Source organism: Apis florea, unplaced genomic scaffold, assembly GCF_048593485.1.
Source record: "Apis florea isolate Af1SG1 unplaced genomic scaffold, ASM4859348v1 contig_1767_pilon, whole genome shotgun sequence".
Lineage (NCBI taxonomy): Eukaryota > Metazoa > Arthropoda > Insecta > Hymenoptera > Apidae > Apis > Apis florea.
The window spans coordinates 498,959-513,987 of NW_028256473.1; the positions used below are offsets into that span (position 1 = coordinate 498,959).

At 36.6% G+C, this 15,029-nt stretch overlaps 1 protein-coding gene across 11 annotated transcripts in view; it reads right to left on the minus strand.

Moving 5' to 3' along the window:
- Positions 1-15,029, minus strand: part of Mical (Molecule interacting with CasL) — a 48,149-nt gene that overhangs the window by 31,704 nt on the left and 1,416 nt on the right. The gene's annotated exons all lie outside the window — the stretch shown is intronic.

A 15,029-nucleotide genomic window follows, 5' to 3' on the forward strand; every position in this document is an offset into this window, starting at 1 on the left:
TTGGTTATTTTGCGACGATGGTGGGGAAAATTTAATAGTCAAAGAACATACTTCGATGATAATTTATCGTTCAAAACGTAATAATAATCTATTTTTTTTTTTTTTTTTAATAATAATTATACGAATAAATGTTATTCGAGCATTTTAACAAGTAATTACTCGATCGGATAATTCGTTATTTTCCATCTTGGTAATAATATATTGGTTGTTCGGAAAATAGTTGCGTTTTTTCACACGAGTGTCGCTAGTCGAACCTTTATCCAGCCAACTTCACTCTAAACCGTGTTATTGTATCTTTTGAGAGAGTTGGCATTTATTTGTATAAGAAAAATTTGTTCGATTCTGTGCGCTTGTGTTTTTCGTGTGTGATGACAAAGTGTAAGACCAAAAGTATTTTCGACATATTTTACTTTTTTTATTATTATTTTCTGAACAACCTCACTTTTGACAAGTTTCGAATCAAAGTGACGTTAGCGCGATTAAATTATTTAATTCGCCTGTGAGGCCGATGAAACGAGGCACGATCGTGCAACGAAGCGTTCCAATCAACGGGAAAAGAACACTCTCGTCTAATTATCCGGTTGCAATTTTTATCATTGTATGCTAATTGACCCCGTCCTTCCTTTCCTTTCCCGCGTCCTTGCGTGGTAATTTAACCCGTCCTAATTACGATATTCCTTCGTTACGTATTCCTGGAGAAGCTGCAAATTCCCTTGGAATCGCGTGAAATTTTCACCGCCGCCAATTATCCGCCATATATGCGTACATCTCTCCGTTTAAACACGCCAATTTATTTCTTTCGACGTTAAAAAGAAGGTAAGTTTTTCTCGCTCCTAGTAAAATAAACCTTGACGTGTATAGCACATGTTCTCTATACGAGTTATTCTTTTGTTATTTTATCTTAGAGCGATTGTCCATTCCGTGAATAAACGTTTATCACATCGGTATAAGTATAAACTACAAAATACGCGGCAGACACGTTAATTTGACGCGATAAATATCCCGGGAAAGGTTTATCTAGATAGGAAAGGCGAATGAATCAGGCGGCTTTGTGGTGGTGATCTCGAATTTTACCCCGATGAGTAATCCAATTCTATTCCAGAGAATCCCGCTTACCCAAGAAGCGGGGCTAAATGCACGCGAAATTTCAAAATTTGAATCGAGCTGTTGTTCGTAAATCAATTTTTTTTTATCCTCGCGTCGTTTAATTTCCGAACCGAAGATAAAGAAGGCTCAAAGATAAACTACTGTTATTAATTCAAACGCACGTATACTCAGTACGTATCTCGGCGAGATAATTCGAATTTACTATTCGCTGGTATTTCACGAGGAAGCTGTGGAACTATCAATTTCGCGAATCACTTTCATTTGGTAAAAAACATATTAATATAAAAATAGTAAGAAATCATCCTATTGTATAATTCTAAGAGTTATCCGTTAAGAAAAAAAAAGAAAAGGATTGAAGAATTCGTTGATATATATATATATATATATATATTTGATTAAACAGAAGAGACTGTTTGTCCTTGGCTCCCCTACGTTCCTTCCACCAACGCTCGAGTCGTGTTCGTGCGCTTATATGGGGTGGCGCGATCTCTGCGGCTGACGTCACTCCTTTCCCAGGACAAAGCTCCTTCTCCAAAGGCGGGGGTGCGTTTATACCCGAGGAGAGACGGGGCCAATGGACGTCGGCGCCTGGCGTCGAGACGCTTCTCACACTCTCGCGACAAAACGCCCCTCTCCCCCTCCATATAAAATGGCACCAGTTCCCAAATCCTTCGCGTGTTTTTCCTTTCTATCGCTCTTCTTTTCTTTCCTTCGCCTCTTTTCCTAACAACACGAACAACTCCGTACGCGTTCCTTTCGCATCTCTCTCCGATTCTTTTTTTTTTCACTTCTCCCTTTAAACCCCTTGCATATAAACCCCTCTCTGTATTCTCTGTCAGTCAGTCATTTCCTTCGCTTCGTTTATTATTATCCTCGTCATCGCGATCCCCTCGTTCTTTATCCTCTTCTGACAACTGCATTTCCCCTACCCCCTTTCTCGCCTCGTACGACACGCTTCCGCCTCCCTCTTTCCGTACGCGCGGATTCCGTTCGTGCGATATCGAGCAGATCGAGGAGTGCGCTTAAGTACGTAGCTTGATATGCGCGGAGGGACGTTGGAGATTGTCTCCGTCCAACCTTTTCCCTTTCCGTTATCACGCAAATTATTGTTTAGATTTTCGAGGCGATATGCGTTATAAAGATGATAAAGGAAAGAGAATAATGATTATATAGTGGCTTCAAAGGAAAAAAGATATGTGTATATATATATCGATCAAATATATATATTGTTCAAAATGTAATCTCGTTAAGTTATCATGACAAAGCTGTTCCATAATTTTTGGAATATCGTTTTCTTTCGTGTGTTTCCATGATTATCAAATACAAGTAGAAGATTTTATTTTCGGTAGAGGACGAGTTCTTTATTGATTTTCCATCGATGATGGAAAATCCGTGGAATCCGTGGTACGTTTCGTCGAGGGGAGGTTTGGGGTTTTTATCCTAGCAACACGCGAGGGAGGCCGACTGGCAAGCGTCGAGACGCTTTTCAGACTGTCGCAATAAAACGTCCGACAACCCCTATCTAATACAACCATCCACTCCGTTCCCCAGGATTCGCTATATTTGCATGAAAACGCCATTTGCAGGGGAGGAGAAGGTTGTCCATTGACGAGTAAAAATACGATTTCCACATACTTTCTCTACTTTTCTCAGAGATCGTCGAAAAGTTTGATCAAACTCGTAAAAAAAGTTTGATCGAATTAATTTAAAAGGAAAAAGGAAAGTTAATTAATCATCTCGATGTTTAATATAATTTGATGAGATTAACTCGATAATATCCACAGTAAGCAATGATCAATTTCGAAATCGAAAGTAACGTTAAATTAAAAAGAAATCTTGTGAAATGCGATCCGTATATCAAGAAATCTCCAACTCGATCGATTTGCATACATTCGGAAAAGAAACGTTTGAGAAAACGAACGTTTACAATTACCACGAAATAATTCTTCGATTTACCGTAATAAGCATGTGATTAAAGATTTTTATTATAATTAGACAAATAATGGATAAATGGATAGATTTCGTAGACCTTATACGCTCATTTTCAACTTTCGATATTTTTCTCCGTATACTAATTGTTTCCACCGTGCGATAAACAACGCGAATCGATCAAGATGATATAACAAAATCGGTTCGCCTCGACGAGGGAAAAAAAAACGAGATTTTCCGCGCGACTTTCTCTTAGCGCGCTTCTTCGCACCACCTTCTTTTCCCTCCTCTTCCCTCTCCTCGCACGGTTTTCTCCGTCCTCGTTAAACGCACACGTCGCCAACAGTGGAACATCTCTCCCGCGTCCGTTGCACCGAGTTTTCAGGGTTTGTTGCTCCGTTAATTAGATCGTCCGCAACGAGAGCATCGCGCAGTGGGGAGGAGGCCTTAACGATCGCACACCCGCCGACCTAAGCCCCGTGCGAACTTCTATTCGCCTAGTCGATGAACCTGAAACCTTCCATCTTGCGATTCCTTCTATTCTTTTTAATCTTTTACTCTTTTTCTTTCACCTTGTTGGAGAGAATTTCAATTCGTCCATCTGGATACATACAGAGTGTGGAGCACCAACTATATAACACGTTGAATATAACCGTTATTTGTGGTAAAATGTTGTGTATACGAAACGTTAGATAGAACGCTCAGAGGAGTTTTGAAGGTTATCTTTATGTTTCTTTTTATTGCGACGTCGAGCTGATGTCGAGAAGATAACGTTTCGCTAAGCATCGATCATTGAAGGCCAACTTTCTTATATTACATTAGGACGTGTTCGAATTGGCGACCGTTTCATGTTGATAAACAACATTTTTCAACGCTCCCCAAAGAAAAAAATTTAATGGATTCAAGTGTAGAGAGCGAGCTGGGTGAAGTTCATTTTTCTTTCTTTTTTCTAGATTTTTCTTCTTTGGGGAGTATTGAAAAATGTTGCTTGTCAATAGAAATGACTTTGAAATCTCCTCTATGCCACGCAAAAAATGTTTTGTATACAACATTTTTTCATATTATTACAAATAACGGTAATATTCTTCGATCATAAAAGTATTATTATATTTATATCGAACATTATTATATTTATATCTTTTTAAGTTATCTATTTTGTATTCGCGACCAAGAAAATAAGGATCCAAAGAATATTTTATCAAAAAGGATGATACGAAGATGTGAATATGAAGCATTTAAAACGCAGAAGGAAAACGATCTGCGTTAATCGAAGGCTCGATAATGGAAGGCAACGTGATATATAATCGTAAATTGGATGAAAATTACGAAAATTAACCGGATTATCGGATTTGCCGTGTCGATGAATTTAAAATTTGAAGTTGCATCGAGGCATGGGATAATCGTTAATGGATACGAGAGAAGGTGTCGGGAGGAAGATAGAGAGAGAAATTGTTTAACAAGCGTAAATACATATCGATGCAAATTTTTATTCGCGGGATTGACGACTTTGAGGGACGACGTCTCGTCCTACGATCGATCGTGGACGAGAGAAAATATCGCAAATAATACAACGTGAGATAAAGGAAAAAAAAAAGTAAATAAATAAAATCAAAAAGTACGCTTTTGAACAAGTTTGGAAAATTAAAGGAAGAACGAGTTTCTTTGTTATTCTTGCCGCGTTACGAATTCGTCAGTGAAATTCCAATCGAGAATTACGCGTCACGTGAACTTTTACGAGAGTTCAACATCTTTGTAACTCTTCCACTGAATTTTTAGCTCCGATTTCGCTCTCGGTATTTTAAGAAGAAGAATAATTAAAAAATATTTTTTTAAATGGTACATCCTTTGAAGATAATTCAACGCAAAAGTTGAAATTCTTACGATTTACAAGTAAAATTATCTGTCATTGAAAAACAGCGATCGGATAAAGGGAATTAAATTGAAATATTTCGACAAAAACAAAAGGAAAACGCGTGTATATATCTAAGGTCGTTACACCGAGTCTCGTCATTTATCGTCGTATCGTGAAAGAGTGAACACATATATAATTTCACTTAACGAAAGATATTGTTAATCTCGAAATAAAACACAATAAAATACAATTTTTTTCAATATCTATCTTGTAAACACGTTTTCTCTTCGTACTATTACTTATATTCAACGCTTTATATTCAACTCAAAAATCTATCTTATATATTTTTTAACGAAATCGTGTAAATACTTGACCGACGACGAAAGATAACAATTAAGATATGTATGATAATGAAGAATAATAAAATAATTACATATAGATATTCGCACGATTGATACAATGCGATTCAGATTCTCAAACGTTCAATAAATATTTTTTTATTTTCGAACGTTTAACTTTGAACACACCTTGTTTACTCGTCTTGATATCCGTATCGTTTTTTAAAACATGTAGTACATCGTAACGTGTTTTAAAAAAAAAACTTCGATATATGTTTTCAAAAAAAAAAAAAAAAAATCATTTTTTCCTTATTTTAAAATAATTTTTAGAGACGAGTTACGTATAAGTTATAAACGATTTTTCGCACATTTTTTTCTTATCGAATTTCTGTCGATAAATCTCTATTTTCGAATCATTTTCTGGTCATCGCTTTACCGAGTGAGTCATAGCCAGTAATTTGTATGCGTGCACATCTCGTTTCTTGAAAGCGTAATAAAGATCTTATGGGGTAAGAGAGCATATATTCGGAATAGGGAAAAAGTATTAGCAAGTAAATTGCGCGCGTATAAAGCGCCCGAGGAGTAGCAAAATAAGCGTGTATCCATCATCGAAACATGGAACGAATCTAGTAAAAAATCGCGAAACGACATTTAACGACAAATCCTCGTAACTTTTTGAACGTGGATACGTTCATTCAACAAGCAATGAAATTTCCAAATCACAAATAATCTTCATTTCTTCTTCTTCTTCTTTTCTTTCCAGAAATACAATTACCCTTTACGAAACTTTCCAAATTTTTTAAATTTGGTCTTCCACGGAAACCCAATTATAACTAAAGCTGTCTAATTTTCCATTAAATCGAAGTTGAGACGGAAAGCAAAGCCTTTAACCTTCGATACCAAAGATCGGGGGGGGAGAGGCCCTTTGCAGCGAATTCTCGATCTCGAACAACGAAACGGTTCTCGCGCATCGAATGGAGCTAACACCGGTGTGCGCCATGCCACGTCAGAAATACGAGACCTTTCGAGTGGGCAAAAATAGAACCGAAACACGTTAGTCTTCTTTCCGTCTTTTCCGGACTCTCGATGGGTTGAAGTTACATCTAAACGTGGCGCAGCCATTCGCACTCGAGAGGCAATTAAATGCGGAACATGATTCAGTGGACGATCCGCGACACTAAGATCGTGATGCAACCATCGTTTTGATACGGATACGATTCTCGTTTTTTTTTTTTTGCAGAAACGTCAACGTTCATCATCGAAAGAAGGAACGAAAATTTTTTATCGTTCCATTTGAAGAGCAGGATCATTTTTTAAAATATCGATCTATTTTCGGAGAAAAGTATCTCACATTTTTCTTCTCAATTCCGTGGAATGAAAGTTGTTTTCCTTTCAAGAGGCCAGAGTTTTTTTTAATACCGATTCCTCGTAAAATCGAGTCACTGTTTTTTACGGAACAGTTCATTCATATCTGATGATACGCAGATATTTTGCCACAAAATGAATCACCGGTTTATCGTATAAATAAAAAGCTACCCAGGAGAAAATGATTACATACGGATCGTCAGATATAAATCGAAAATGTAAAATAAACGATTTTCGAGCTCACGTTTCCGGAAAAGAGATCAACTTGGGAGTTAAATAAACTTATTCGTTCGATAAATTTAAGATTACATCATATTCGTATATCAAACCAAAAAGAAAAAAAAAAAACAAAAATCGTTTAATCAAAATTAATTGCAATACATATTCAAAGCTCGGTTCGAGATAAAACAAGCGTGAACAAATAAGAAAAAAGTTAAAAGTGTTAAAGTAGACAACGATCATTTTTGTATTACAAATATATTGCATATTCTCGACCGTTATCGAACACACGCGATAAACGCATTAATGAGATATGTGTATGTGTGTGTGTGTGTGTGTGTGAGAAAGAGAGAGAGAGAGAAAAAACAATTCATTATTTCTAATCCATTGACAAATAATAAATAAACTCGTTATCGACAGAAAACGTGTTTTACCACGAAGATAGGAAATTATGTTTAATTAAGATGGAACACGAGAATTGTGTAAATGAGCCACTTTCGTAATAAACTTGGATCGAAATTAGTATCCTCGTTCGATATTATTGCGAGGTAGCGTAATAGGCGCGTGTTCGCTGCATTGCGATTCGCAACTGCACGAAACTTATTTCCACCTTCTCACAAGATTTCCTCGGATCGCGTTACGTAATGCTTGTTCATCGCTGAAATATCAGCCTCTATCTTCGTAACTGCGTTTTGCACTTGAGACAAGATATATCAACGAATCGAAATTCTTACTTTCGAATCATTTCAAATTGCTCGAAGAAAAAAAATCAATGCATTCGATCGAATCAGAATTTCCAAAAATTTCGAAAAATTCTCGTATCCCTAAAATCGTATCTAGATCTTCGATCTATTTCTTTAGAAAAGGGATAAAGGAAACAAAAGATGAAATTTATTTCGAATTTTAATTCGAAGAGACACTCTCGAATTGGACACGAAATGACTAATGATTTCGAGCGTATTATCTTTACCTTGAGTCACGGAATCTTTTTGCCTCGCCATTCTTCGAGAGGGGACTAATTGCAAAGTAATAAAACGATTGGTTCGAGAATGATCGTTTTATCATCGAATGATATCGTTTTAATTTTTTCCACGAATCTGGTCGACGATGATTTTTCCGAGTGAAAAAAAGCATTATTGAAAAAAAAAAAAAATAAGGAAAAACATAGGCGTGTTTTGCACCCACGTTTTAAACATCGATCGCGCCCACGTTTTTCTCCAAACTTGTCCTTTTGCCGCATAATCGAACGAGTGGGCGAATGGGGAAAAAACGATCGCAGACAGATCGATAGAAGGAAAGCTTCGCGAGGAATGCGTTTGCCGATTTGCTTGGATTGTTTCCAGCACAAGTTTTTCATAAGTCTTCAATCTCGAAATGTTCGTATTTTATAATAACTCTTTGATGGATGGAAAAATAAGGAAATGAACAAGTTAAAGGATAAAAAATAGTGATGAGTAGCATGAGAATACCGATTTGATTTATCGAAAATTTTGACGAGAAAGAAATTTTCTGAATCCTCTGGTTAATTTTTTATTCCTAAAAATTTAAATTAAACGTTAAATTTCTTTTTTTTTTCTTTTTTTTTTGTATCAAGAATGTATTATTGAATAACGCGTTATCAGCGATATCGTGATAGAGACGCCACATTTGATAAAAACTTTATCTACGATTCAGGATCGCGAAAATGTAATTGAAAAGATAATCCGCGCGATGAAAAATCGCAAGAAAAAAATATATTCGATCAGCTATTCTAGAAGTTACATTTTTACACGGCTACGTGGGAGGTGTATACCAAGAATAGAGATTACAACGGTATTTCGATGTTCCAAGCGACGCCACTAAACCGATAATTTCTAACATTTTCGTGATCCATGATCTCACGTATTTTCTGGTCTATTTATGGCTACACCAGCTATAATTTTATTCGTACACAATTTGGTAACTGGTGACTATCTGATTTTTCGAAACCTATATTATTACTTTACTCTAAATAGAGAGAAATATTTATTCGAATTTTATATCGCAATATTTTATTTTTTATTAATCGTATAATGATTTTTTATACATTCTACGTTATTACACGATAAATAATTATTCTTTCTACAATCACGATGTAAATTTTTATTCGGATATAGATATATTTTAATATAGCGAAAACATCGCCCGAACGTCATTTATCATTTAATTGGCTGTGATATAATATAAAAGTTGCAATATATTTTAAAAGAAGGTCTGGAGATAATGTTGATAATAATTTATCGCGAAGATAAAAGATAATATTTGTGTGCACGATTATACAAACTACGGTTATACAACATTGAATCCCACCTGCTAATGGATCCATAACAGTAAAGAACCTTGTTTCCGGACTACTGATTACGGTAATTTACGAAAACGAAAGAGACACGAATAAGATTATCATCAAGAGATGTTAGATTTCTCGCCAAAGTTATATTATAAACGACCCTAGTGGAGACATTATAATTTGAAAATCTGTATTGTAACCGAGAAAAGAATGAGGAAACACCATTCAAAGAACAATAAAAATACTAGGCTTCTTGACCAGAAAGATACCTTATTGTCTGTCCTCTCATTATATCTACATTGCCTATAATCTATAAAATATCGTTAAAAGAAAATTTACAATTCAATCCTGAGAGACTTCATTTTGGAAACAGTACAATAAAACTACTTTTAAACCCGACAAACAGTTCGTGTAATGCATGAGAAAATTTATAACGTACCTGAAAATTTTGACGGATACTCGGGTCGAGTCGGAATTGTTCGGGTGAGATCGGAAATTGTTCGAGCCGAGAACCTATTCGGCTAGAGTCGGCTTATAATATTCACTCGCTTGTTTGTAAACACGATTCACTTGCACGATCTAGTTTATTTTTTGACTTTTTGTGTAACGCATTATTTTACGTATTTATTTTCGTTCGGATAATAGGAATTCACTTGATCGACGAAAATGGATAATCGTTCCGACAAATGGGGCTCCGTTGGTCGTGGTAAAAAGTTTCCGCAAATCGATGCACTTAACGTAGTACCGTCTTGGGGTATCGCGACGCGTTTCAGCACGCAAGAACGAGGAAACCCGTCATCCCTACCGTGCATGATCATTATACTTAGCTGCGGCGGAACGTTATCGTCCTGTGAGTCAACCGCGCAGACGAATATCGATTATTCGCGATCGGGACTGCCGGTCACGTTTCAATGACATCGATACAAAAATGGAACGATCGTTCAATAAGGGCCCGGCCATCATTCTATCGCGAGCCTTGATCGCCGACGTTTGTCTCTTATGCGATACACGAATCACGTGCGCTCGATCGTTCGCGTGCGAATCGCGAACCAGATATTCCACCGCTACTTACGTGTCCTATTTTTTTCCCCATTCTTCCTACCGTCGAACGTGAAAAAATTATAAATAATTTCGTTTCAGATAATCTGGATCATCGGAGCTGCGAAATTTCCAGGCTTTCGACTGCCAAGAAAGTCGAAAAATGAAATTTGTAATTATATTAATTCGAGGTAAATGCGTCCACTAATCGTAACCGTGACAATTCGGGTACGGCTCTTAACTCCTTTCATCGACGTTAAAAATAATAAATCGTATTCATAGTCCGAATTGAATCGTGTTAGAGAGGAGAGAAAAGAAACAAGTGTACAATTGGCGTAACAGATAAATTAAACAGGAAATAAACGGTAATTTCACTGTTAATTCCTCGTCGTAAAATACCGTTCGGGTGGTTTGAGCGGATAAACCCGGTTTTCAAGCTCCAGTTTCGCGAAAGTTCACGAAATTTTTGTTCGCTGGCGCGGAAAGCTGGCCAATTAATTTATCGCGTCCAATTGCAGAAGAGGAAGGTTTCGCGTATCGCGGAATTAAACACGATGCTATGCACGACCCTAATTATTTTTTTCCACGCTTCTAAAACTAAGATATCTCTTCCGGCCGCGATGCCAATTTTTCTTCTCCTCGAAAATCAAGAAAACGCGGAACTCGACATTTTCCATAGTTTCTCGAATAATATCATTTGGGATAAGCTAAGTTGTTTAGACGTCGATTGCAAACCATAAATTTTGCAAATCCGCCCCTTTTGGACAATAAAGGAACAGGTATACTCGAAATACCTTTGTACAATATCCTTTTCAAATCTACAGATATATTTCTTTAGTATCATGGTATATTTACTTAATAGGGATATATTTTTTCCCCTTCAAGTGGTATGTTTAGATCTAAACCACCGACCTTGGGCAGATAGGGCTTACAATCCTATTATCTTTACCATGGTGATTACACTATGAAAGGCAACACCGTACCATTAGTCGTAAATATCGTTGCTCGATCTCGGTGGAAAATTACCGCGAGAAAGCCAGGAGACATTTTCATTGGAAACTAGAGCGACGATAATCGAAGCCACGATCCAATTGTTGCGTTGAATTTGTCCCTGGCGGAATGGAGGGACGATCGCGAGTTTCTATACGAGGAGGCCGCTTCGAATTACTTGGAAGCTTTTTACGCTTTCTACACCGCGTAAAAGAAGAAAAAGGAAAAAAAAAAAAAAGAAAAGAAAGAAAAAAAAGATGGTTGGATAGTTCGGTCGATATTCATCGGTTGAAATCGAAATAATTATATACGATAGAAAGCGGTCGAATGGATGAAAATGAAAGTTTCTGTTAAAAGTTTGCACGTGTTCGAGTGTGCAAAATTAAAAAGAAGAGATGTAATTGAAAAGCAGACGATCTCTCGTTTCCACCCTCTATAATACTCGGTAGTTAGAAAGTAAAACGCCTCTTTTTTTCTATCTTATTTTAAACCGATATTAGAAAGCAAAGTGAAAGAATAATATTTCGTTAAAGGATCGGAATTTTTTTTTCTCGAGTTCATTTCCATTTCCAACGGAAATGCCTTTTTCACGATTAGAAACGAAATTCGTGCATCTCGAGAGATAAAGATATTCATTCGCAAAAAATAAAATGAAAAAATTTGTTCAAAAATATCTTCGAAACACTCGACGAGGAGGAAAAGAAATTGGTTCGAACGAGACGTTCCCGCGAACAGTTTTATCTAAGAATAAAATGTTCGTCTCCGCGGCGAATCGTGGAGAACGCGGCGTGCGTTCAGTTCCTCGAAAAAGCCAAGGATACAGGATGTTGGGACAAGAAACACGGCGAAGAAAAGAAAAGAAAAAAAAACCTCGTCGAAGCTTATTTCCGAACAATTTAATTTTGCGCTAGATTCGTAAAACTTTCACGTTTATTTCAATCCCCTTTGAATTTTCTATTCGCGCATACAACATTCGTGCGCACACAGTTTTTTTTTTTTTTTTTTCTGCCTTTGAAGAGGCACACTTGTGCACGCGTTTGAACCAGAGGAATCGTGAATTAGATTCACGTAGCCGCACACACGCGTATCTACACTCGTTCCTGTCCGCGATACTCGTGCGGATCGATAAACTCATAAATCCGAAACGCAGCTGCGACTATGGCCAAACACGTTTGCGTTTCCAACAGCGCCAAGAATAAAGAGGAAGCCACTCGGATGCGAAATTCCTATCCGTCGGATTATTTATACCCGTGGACTAAAAATTTGAGGAAAAGGATTGTAGAAGAGTTTGCATTCGGTGGAGATATTTTTTTTTTATCACGGATTCGATATCTGCGGAAGAGAGTTAGAAGTAATATCGTAATAACATCGTCATTCATGCAAATACGAAGCGAAGAGATTAGAGGGAAGTTATGTAACGTATTTTCAGATTATTTATTAATAAAGAAAATTGGATTTGTTAAAAATATTAAAATATCTAGGCCCCAGTTAAATCAAAATTTAATTATATTATCAGGATGAGTTTCTATATGCGAGCAGCGCTTTGGAATCGAAAGTTGAAAGTTGAAGTTTTTTGGAACGAAAAATTGGAATTAAAACTTCGACGCTTTTGAGGTAAAGGACTGCTCGAAATTCGGTTATTGGAAAAGATTTCGTGCCACCAATATATATCTTTAAAAATACTCGATAGTTCGAACATTTTTTACATTTTAAGAGAAATTTTACCTTCGTTGATTTACTATCTGAAAAATAACGAAGATTTATTGCCTATTTTTTTTAAATTGTTATAGATTTCCACTCGATCTTCGTGCAAATTATATGGAAATAAAATATACAGGATGTAACGGGATGTTTCAACCGTTCGAAATAATTGGTCAGAAAGTATGAATACGTAAAATTTTCGGAAATAATATGCGAAATAAAAATTGCAAATAATTCGTAAAATAGAAAAATCGATGGATGGATTTCTAAGAGATTCAACGAGAACGGGAAGTGAACGATGCTCGTGCATTGTCATCCGGAAAAATGTAATTCAAAGATATCGGCGGTAGGTAGAAAAAAAGATCGATGTCTTGTGTGCCCGTTGAATGAAGGAGCCTTTGTCAAGAGCGACGAAAAGGAACATTTCCCCGGTGCCGGAGGAAAAAGGAGGATCATGTATATACCTGGTTTATTTTCCAACCTGGTATACAAGAGTGGTGGCACAGCTGCAAGGTAGCATAACAAGACGATGATCGTAAATACGCTTCACGCCGTATACGATTTAATGCTCGATTCACTTGTAATTGCGGCTACGGTTGCTTCACAATTCGATCGAAGCTTCCGATTCGCCGCAGAAATTGCAATTAACGCACCGTTTAAAAATCAAGATATTTCATTTCCGTGGATCCAATTCACTTCTAACGACGACCCAGTATATATAATTCCATATATAAGATCAATACGAATAATTTAGTACACAAAGATTCGCTTGTTTATCAATTTAATTCACGATTTATAAAATAAATCGTATTTTCATCTGGACCGTTCTAGATCGTGCTTTCATTATCTTTGTGATCGATATAGTGAACGAGTATGGTCGATACCAATGAATCATCGATCGAAGGACAATTCGATATTCCGACCGCGTCATCGATAGTTTAATAAAACTTTTCTACGTATTGTTTGCTGCAACTTCTGATCTAAGTATGAATACAAATAAATGAGTAATCATCTTCTGGTGAAAAATAATTACACGCTATTCGATAATAATTTATTATAAGTTTACGTTATTAATAATTCTATCGCCGAGGTATCGCGAAAAATATCGGAAAGGGAGGAAAATTCGATGTGATTTCGATAGATGATCGCGGAAACTTCGATATGGATCGAACGCGATTCATAGTCTGTTTCCTAAAGAGGAGCGGACTCTAGACGGGAGGTTTATACACGCGATGAAGTTTCAATTTTGTCGACCACGCGAAAAAGGACAGGCTTTTATCTTATACGACAAAGCGGTACACGCGGCCCACACTGCTTGGGACTATCTACGTTACACAAGGATAAAAATTATTTGCACGAACGCGACAGAAAGGTATGCTAATTCGTAGATCGCATCTCGGCTTATAAGGTCTGCATCGTGATTTTTTTTCACAAAAGATTTCGTAAACGATCGAGTATTGTATAATAAAGTGACGAATCTCAGTTGGAGATCACGATATTTGTATGTCTCATTCGCGGATTCGAGGAAAGAAAAGAGATAGAACTTAACCTCTTGCAAAAATCGATAAATGGGCAAAATTCGATTTATCATATTAAACTGTTGAATTCGTATCTTTGAATATCGTATTACTTTTTTTTTTTTTTTTTTTTTTTTTACGATCGTCTATATTATAATGGAAAATATTTTTAAAATGTTAATCGGAATCGAAACGGAAAACCGTATAACCGCATAGGATTAATGGTAAACACTTGCAATTGAAATTTTACGAGAAACACGAAGTACGATATACTGTTATGGGATGAAAGATAAAACCGAGGCCTGTTTAGTTAGCTTAGTTTTGCTAAACAGAAGTTCTTTCACTCTTACTGCTTGTCCTTCGAGGACAGTCAATACCGATAGATCGAGTGTCTTTCGATCATTGTGCGCAAGACGTGTGAATGCACTTTGTTGCGCGTAAAAATAAATGTGGCTTTGCTTCCGAGTGTACTATTGCGTAAATTAATATAAACGAACTTGATATTTCTGTAATCGATTATGCGGTTATTTATAGGATTTATTAAGAAAAACCCTGATATTGCTAGAATTGAATTAGCTCAAGCAGAACATCTTGGCTGACACAGAAGCCTTTTTTCAGTCATGAATAAAGATCATTATATAAGGCTGAATCAGATTTAACTGACTATT